This window comes from Urocitellus parryii, unplaced genomic scaffold (assembly GCF_045843805.1).
Source record: "Urocitellus parryii isolate mUroPar1 unplaced genomic scaffold, mUroPar1.hap1 Scaffold_109, whole genome shotgun sequence".
Lineage (NCBI taxonomy): Eukaryota > Metazoa > Chordata > Mammalia > Rodentia > Sciuridae > Urocitellus > Urocitellus parryii.
The window spans coordinates 639,562-648,773 of NW_027551845.1; positions in this window are offsets into that span (position 1 = coordinate 639,562).

Genomic DNA, 9,212 nt, shown 5'->3' on the forward strand with positions numbered 1-9,212 from the left:
ATCAAAATTCCTCCCATTTTTCCTGAGTTTCTATTTATAAAATATAGCTTTTAAATAATCTTTTCTTTAATATTTGTGCATGTGGCATCTTATTTAAAAATTTTTTCCCTGCATCAAGGATGTGGGGGAAAAGGCACACTCATATACTGCTGGTGGGACTACAAATTGGTACAGCCAAAATGAAAGCAGTATGGAGAATCCTTGGAAAACTGGGAATGGAACTTCTATTTGACCCAGCAATCCCACTCCTCACTCTATACCCAAAGGACTTAAAAACAGCATACTAAATGTTTATAGCAGCATAATTCACAATAGCTAAACTGTGAAACCAACCTAGATGCCCTTCAGTAGATGAATAGATAAAGAAAATGTGGTATATATACACACTAGACTATTACTCAGCAATAAAAGAGAGTAAAATCATGGCATTTGCAGGTAAATGGATGGAGTTGGGGAATATAATGCTAAGTGAAGTTAGCCAATCCCAAAAAACCAAATGCTGAATGTTTTCTCTGATATAAGGAAGCTAATTCATAGTGGGGTTGGGAGGGGGAGCATGTGAGGATTAGATGAACTCTAGATAGGGCAAAGGGAGGGGAGGGTAAGGAAGGGGGCATGGGGCTAGAAAAGATGGTGGGATGTGATAGACATCATAACCCCAAGTACGTGTATGAAGACACGAATGATATGAATATACTTTGTATACAACCAGATATGAGAAGTTGTGCTCTATATGTGTAATATGAATTGTAATGCAGTCTGCTGTCATATATAACAAATTAGAATAAAAAAATTCCTCCCTGCATCAAGGTGATAATGATATTCACCTACATTTTCTTCTAAGAGTTAAATGACTTTTAAAATTGTTATTCTTGGTACCATCTTTCAAATTTCCATTTGTTATTAGAACCCCACTCTACATACACTCAAAAATGCAGAAAGTTCCTGCCCAACACAGAGAAAAATGCTTTTGTAGTTTCTGCTATAATCTAGATAAAAAACCCTTAATGTAAAATGAAATAAAATTAGAATGTACAAAGAGATGTAAACATCTATAAAATGTATTCAGAGAAGATAGCACAGTGGGATTAGCTAATGGAAATATAAATTTTTCCATACTGAAGAGATAAGGCCTATAGCACACGTGGCCTAAGGGCTAGTTATCACTCCCACTGTAGGTAGGCATATCACATGTTTGTTTAATGTCTAACTGGGATATGCTTATCATATAGTAATATCTGTCAAGGCCTTGAAGATGCCCTTGAGCAAAAGTCACTTCACAGCTCCATGTGAGGTCAAATTAAAAAAACCGATCATTTCAAAGAAAGCAATATTTGAACAATTTCTAGAAGATGTTCCCACAGATGATTAGGAAGAGTTGTTTTCCTGCTTTGATACTCACACCCACCATTTCCCTAGAGTCCTTGACTCAGCTTTGGAATTGATTGTTGATTTCCAGCTCCTGCTCTTGCACTGCGTTGTGAATATTTATCCCCTACTGTCTTCTACATGCTCCCAGGATTGCCTTAGGTACCCAGTTGCTTACTTGTGTACTGTCCTGTGTCCCATCAGAATCAGAGGGCCTCCATGCAGAATCCTCCATACTCTCTCAAGATGAGCATAAGCTTTCTCAACCGTAACTGGCCAGCTGTTACCTTCTGAAACTATGGTTTATATTAGCATAACCAAATCTTGATGATACTTTCCACTTACTCATAGGATAAGATTGAAAATCATCCTAGCAAAGGCGGCATCTCCATGGACATGGAATTATCTGTTTTCAAAGCTGTAACTTGTATGAGGCTGCAATGGGCTAAGTAGCCACACCCTTTGTGGAAAGACCTGTTTTCCTCTTAGCAAGTAACTCCAATATTTGGGTGGGCCCAAGGGAAGATTCCTCTCCTCCCAGGCAGCAGCGTTCCCCACTGTTCACCAGAACAAGTATCACTGCTGTTACTGAAACTCTGAGCAGGTTAGGGTGGGTCTCTGGGTGTGAGGGTGAATGAGGGGGTTGAACCGGCTGCCTTGGCTGGCTAGGTGATGGCACTTTTCTTTCTCACTACTCTGTGTACTCTCCCCCCCACTCGGCCCCGCACCCTGCAAGTCAGCTTCCTCAGTAAAAAGGCATGGACTGACACTGTCACATTTCTACTACTTCCATGTTCAATACCCCTTAACAGCCCAGGAATCTGAGGCTCTGATATATTAGACCCCCACCCCTCAAATCATTGGCTGTCATCTATGCTGTGCTATGACCTCCAGTGGTTAGCATTCTACATGGAGGCAATTTTGTGCCTCTCAGTGTGTATAGATCTCATCTGTCACCAGAGTTCTTGCAGTAGCAGAGCCCTGGCCATCACAGAAGCCTCATAAGCTTAGCTACAATTCATGAATTGTAGGTCTGGAATTCTCTTCTGCTTTCTTCAAAGTCTTAGGTGGGCTATTGCCACTCTCAGTGTTCCTTCTCTGTCCCTATCAACCTCCCCGGCATCCCTAAGGGATAGCTTCTTTGCAAGCCCCATGAGACATTCCAGTCATTTACAGTTTGCATTTCTGTACTGGGTATTCAGACTAGATCAATGAGGAGTGGCACCTTCACACCATGGGGACAGCCTCAGTAGCTTTATGTATCTTGTGCTAGAGCCAACATGTGCCTGTGACCCAGGTAAATTGTTCTTCTGCCTCCCCAGAAAATACCCCAATTCTAGCAGAAAGGTTTTCACTGAGGCTCCCTACATGATCTTCCTCCTAAGAGGAACTTGGTGTTAGGTTCTGTGTACTCTTCAGAACCACTGAATACACTATCTGGGAAAACATGCATATTATGCATATTTGTTTTCAATTGTTGATATAATAAATTATAATGAACTTAATGACTTAAAACCATACACAGTTATTATTTTGCAGTTCTGCAGGTCAGAAGTCCAAAATCTGTTCCACTGGGTTAAAGTCAAGGCATCAGCAGAGCCAGTTTCTTCAGGAGGCTCTAAAGAAAAATTATTTCCTAGGTTCTAGAGGCTACTCCCATTGCTTGGCTTGTGACCCACTTCCTGCACTCTCAAAACCAGCAATGTTGCCTCCCCATGACCTTTCTTCCATGATCTCATTTCCCTGTGACTACAATCTAGAAAAGTTTTCTGCTTTTAACGATTATACGATTGGGTCTACCTGGAAAATTCAGAATAATCTCTCCATCTCAAGGTCCTTAATTTGATCAGGAATTTTCTTTGAGTACTTTTTTCCAAGTCCCTTTTGTTGTGTAATGTAACAGATTCTGAAGATAAGAACATGGACATCTTTGGAGTGCTATGATTTAGCCTACCACATATATTTTCGTAAGAATACAACAAGACAGATTACTCACAAATTCCATCCTGTAAAAGGATAATTTTCCCTCGTGCACGTATTCCTGAGCAGATTATAAACCCTGTTTTTGTCCTCTACTATTTAGCTTTGTACCCTGCATACTGAAATCACTCAAAGGCTTTGTTTCAAGAATAAAGATACCCTGGTCTTATGGGGAGAGACACAGTTCTGTTTGTGTGTGTGCTGGGGATGTGGAAGTTTCATAAGAACAGAGAAGATAACTGTAATTATGTGGGTTAGTCTCTGTTTTCTCTATTCTGTACCATTGGTTTACCAGTCTATTTTGGTGTCAATACCATGCTGTTTTTGTTACTATTGCTCTGTAGTATAATTTAAGATCTAGTATAGTAATGGCACTTGCTTTAGCTATTCTGGGTCTCTTATTTTCCAGATGAATTTCATGACTCCTTTTTCTATTTCTATGAGGAATGTTACTGGGATTTTGATTGGAATTGCATTAAATCTGTATGGTGCTTTTGGTAGTGTGGTCATTTTGACAATATTAATTCTGCCTATCCAAGAACAAGGTAGATCTTTCCATCTTCTAGGATCTTCTTTAATTTCTTTCTTTAGCATTCTGTAGTTTTCATTGTGGAGGTCTTTCACCTCTTTTGTTAAGTTTATTCCTAAGTATTTTACTTTATTTTTTAATGCTATTGTAAATGGGGTAGTTTTCCTTGTTTCCCTTTCAGAGGATTTGTCACTGATATACAGAAATGCCTTTGATTTATTGGTGTTGATTTTGTATCCTGCTACTTTGCTGAATTCGTTTACTAGTTCTGGAAGTTTTGTGGTGGAATTTTCTGGGTTTTCTAGTTAAAAGAATCATATCATCAGCAAATAGTGCTAATTTGAGTTCTTCTTTACCTATCCAAAAATGTACATTGGAGAAAAGATAGCCTCTTTAACAAATGGTGCTGGGAAAATTGGAAATCCATATGCAACAAAATGAAATTAAACCCCTGTCTCCCACCATGCACAAAACTCAACTTAAAGTGGATCAAGGACCCAGCTATCCCACTCCTCAGACTATACCCACAGGACTTAAAAACAGCATACTATTGGGACACAGCCACATCAATGTTTATATCAGCATAATCCACAATTGCTAAACTGTGGAGCCAAGCTTGATGCCCTTCAGTGGATGAATGGATAAAAAAAATGTGGTATATATACACAATGGAATATTATTCAGCATTAAAAGAGAATAAAATCATGGCATTTGCAGGTAAATGGATGGAGCTAGAGAATATAATGCTAAGTGAAATTAGCCAATCCCCCCAAATCGAACACCGAATGATTTCTCTGATTTAAGGATGTTGATTTATAATATGCTGCTGGGGGTGGAGGGGTGATGGGAGGATTAAATGAATTCTAGATAGGGCAAAGGGGAAAAGGGGAGGGAAGGGAAGAGAGGGAACATAGGAGTAGGAAAGTCGGTGGAATGTTATGGTCATCATTACCCTAAGTGCATGTATGAAGACGCGAAGGATGTGACTCTACTTTGTGTACACCAGAGATATGAAAAATTGTGCTCTATGTATGTAATATGAATTGTAATGCATTCTGGTGTCATATATAACAAATTAAAATTAAAAAAAAGAACAGAGAAGATAGCACAGACTGTGATCAATTGTCAGTTATCACTGGAGGATCTGGTCTGATTGGGCATGACCTCTGATAGAGATGCCCTGAACTAATGTGTGGAAAGTGGAATAACGGGGAAAGATGAGGATTCCATGGCTAAGGTGCTGAGAGAGCAGCTTTGCTGCTAAAGCATGCCTGAAGAGTGGGACCTCCATCTGGTCAGAACTTCTAATCCTAGAAAGCTGTTCTTATCCCACTGATTTTCTGCCTGTCAAATCTGTCCATTTCTGACACCGTGTTGTTGAAGTCACCAACTATAAAAGAAGATTCATCTGTTTCTCCTTGCAGTTCTATCAGCTTTTGACACATGTATTTTGATGCTTTGTTGCTAGAGGCATGCCCATTAAAAATTATTCTGTCTTCTTAGAGAATGCATTTTCTAATCCCTGATAGCTTTCCTTGCTTTGAAGTGCTCTGTCTGAAACCAGTATAGCTATACCCACTTCCTCTTTTTTCCTTTTCTTTTTTTGGTACTGGGGATTAACCCCCCTGGGGGGGGGTGCTTTACCACTGAGACATCACCACCCCTTTTTATTTATTTTATTTTAAATATTTATTTTTTAGTTGTATCTGGACACAATACCTTCATTTTATTTATTTATTTTTGTGTGGCGCTGAGGATGGAACCAGGCCTGCACACGAGCGAGGCGAGTGCTCCACCGCTAAGCCACATCCCCAGCCCACCCCCTTTTATTTTTATTTTGAAACAAGGTCTTGCTAAGTTGCTGATGCTGGCTTTGAACTTGCCATCCTCCTGCTTCAGCCTCCTGAGCTGTTGGGATTACAGGACTGTGCCACCATGCCCAACTCCCCTTTCTTTTTATTAGTGTTAGAATGGTAAATCTTTCCCTAATTGTTACTTTCAAATTATATGCATATTTACATTTAAAGTCAGCTCCCTGGGTCTTGTTGTTTGATCTACTTTGACAATTTTGTCTTTTAATTGGTACACTGTCTTTTAATTGGTAGACTGATATTCAGAGATTATTGATATAGTTGGATTAAATCTACTAACTATATCAATAATCTGTTACTGTTTTCTATTTGTTGTCCTTGTTTTTTGTTTATGTTTTTGCCTTTAATTCTTTTTTTTTGTTTGTTTTTTGTGGTTTTAATCAAGCCTTTTTATACGATTCTATTTTCTCTGCATTTTTTTTTTTAGTATATCCATTGTACTTTTGGGGGGAAGCACTGGAAATTGAACACAGTGGTGCTTTACCCCTGAGATACATCCTCAGTCCTTCTTATTTTTAATTTTGAGGAAAAGCCTCACTAAGTTACTGAGACTAGCCTCCAATTTGCCATCCTTCTGCCTCAGCATCCTGAGTAGCTGGAATAATAGGTATGCGCCAACACTCCTGGCTTCAAGTTATACTTTAAAAAACTTTTTAAAGTGGTTGCCCAAGAGTTTGCAATATTCATTAACAACTAATCCAAACTTACTTTTCTATAACACTATGGTACCCATGAAATAGTATAAGTACAATAGCAAAATAATTTCTCCCTTCTATCCCTTATATCATGGACTGTTATTTGTTTCATTTATATATAAGCATATGTTTATATGATATATACATAAATTATACATAATCAAATGCATTAGTGATGTTATTTGCTGTCTAAGTCAATTAAGAATAAGAAAAATAAAACTGTGCATGGTAGCACACACCAATAGTCTATGTTTTAGTCAGCTTTTTCATTTCTGTGACCAAAGGATTTGACCAGAACAACTATAGAGGAGGAAAAGTTTATTTGAGGGCTCACGGTTTCAAAGATCTTAATTCATAGAAGGCTGGCTCCATTCCTCATGGCTCAAGGTGAGGCTGAACACAGAGGAAGAGTGTGGTTGAGTGAAGCAGCTCACATCACCGTGATCAGGAAATAGACTTCACTTTCCAGATACAAATATATACACCAAGCCACAGCCTAATTCCCACCTCCTCCAGCCACACCCTAACACTTCAGTTACCACTCAGTTAATCCCTAGCAGGGGATTATATCACTGATTTGATTAAGACTCTTACACCCAATCATTTCTCCTTAGAACCTTCTTGCATTGTCTCACACATGAACTTTTGGGGGATACCTCACATCCAAAACACTAGTTGGGAGACTGAGGCAGAAGGATTGCTTGAGCCCAGAAGTCGAAGCCACACTGAGCAATACAGTAGGACTCCATCTCAAAAGAAAAGATTTTTTTAAAATAAAAGTTTTTATTTTACTTCCTTTAAAAATGTCCTTATTGGGGCTGGGGATATGGCTCAAGTAGTAGCGTGCTCACCTGGCATGCGTGAAGCATTGGGTTTGATCCTCAGCACTACATAAAAATAAAATAAGGATATTGTGTTCTCCAAAGCCAAAAAATAAATATTTAAAAATAAATATTTATAAATATATATGTTTGTAGATCTGAGTTTCTAACTATATTAATTTCTTTTTTAAAATTTTTTAAATATTTATTTTTTAGGTGTAGATGGACTTCTTTTAATTTTTTTTTTTTTTTTACAATTTGATCTACTGGCAACAAATTCCCCGATTTTGTTTATCCAAGAAAGTCTTTATTTCTTTTTCACTTTCTAAGGATAGTTTCACAGAATTCTAGATTGTTGTCTTTTTTCTAAATTGTAGTCTTTTTCTCTCAATACTTTAAACATTCAGTTTTATTTTGCTGGTGTAGCTTCTGGGGAAAGTAATATGTATCTTATCTTTGCTCTTCTTTTGACAGGGTGGTAATCCCTCCCCGTGTCCCACTCTCATCCCACCCCCAAGCTTATTCAGGGCTTTATCTTTGATTTTTCTGTAGTATAAAAATGATATATTTAGGTGTATTTAGATGGATATTTATCCTGTTTGGTGTGGTCTGAGCTTCCTGGTTCTGTGGTTTGGTAGCTGATCTTAATTTAGGAATTTCTCAGTCATTATTGCTTCAAATAATTCTTCTATTCTTTTTATCTTTTCTTCTAATTCTGGCACTCCCATTATATGTATTTACACCTTTTGAAGTTGTCCCATCGTTTCTGGATAGTCTGTTATATTTTGTTGTCATTGTTTATTCTTTGTTCTCTTTAAGTCTCAGAGGTTTCTATTTACATATCCTCATATCCTCAATTTTAGAGATTTCTTTCCTTAGTCATGTTGTTCATTAAGTCTATCAAAGGCATTCTTCATTTCTAAAACAATGTTGTTCCTTTTTGTTTTTTCCACTGGGGATTTGGGGATTGAACCAAGGTGCACCTAACTGCTGAACTACAGCCCCAGCCCATTTTATTTTCAGATGGGGACTCATTAAGTTGCTTAAGAGCTTGCTAAATTGCTGAGGCCAGCCTCCTGCCTCAGCCTCCCAAGTTGCTGAGATTACTGGTGTGTGCCACAGCACATAGCGTGTTGTTGCTTTTTAAAGTCCCTAGTATGTTTTGATTTTTAAGGATTTCTACCTCTCTATCTTTGCTTACATTGCCCATCTGTTCTTGCAATGTTGTCTGCTAACCAATCAGAGCTCTTAGTATATTTGTCGTAGATATTTGAAATTCCCTCTTTGATAATGTCAGTGTTCTTGCCACATTTGGTTCTGATGCTTGCTCTGTCTTTCAAACTGTGTTTTTTGCCTTTTAGTATGCCTTGTAATTTTTTTTAATTGGTAGCCAAACATGATGTATTGGGTAAAAAGAATAGACTAAGTAGACCTTTAGGAATGTGTGGTAAGGTGGAAGTAGGTAGGAGGCACTCATGGTCCTGTGATGAAGTCTCATTATTTCATGAGCCTATGCCTCTTAACTATGAACTTCAGAAGTGTTTCCTCAGCTTTTTTTCTCCCCACTTAGGTGGGATGGAATGACTAGAGTAGGTTGGATTTGGGTTTTTCCCTTCCTCCAGGTTAGTTAAGTGCTAGTAAAACTCCAGCAGGTTAGGTTCTGGTAAACTAGCTTTTCCTGAGGGCAGACCTTGGTACCAACTGAGGGTTCTGCCATATTCAAAATAGGACCTTTTCTCTTCTCCCACCGGAGCCCTAGGGGAATTTTTCCAACATTTACTGTGGGCACCTGGAGGTAAAAACTCACAAAAGCATGGAGGCTCTCCATGACTGTGTCCCTCTGGAGTCTTTAGCTGTTAGTTTTGTCCACTCCTTGCCTTCAGTGATTTGTCAGTTAAAGCTCAGATATTCCTACCTAAATGCTAGCTCTTGCAAACCTTTCTGCTCT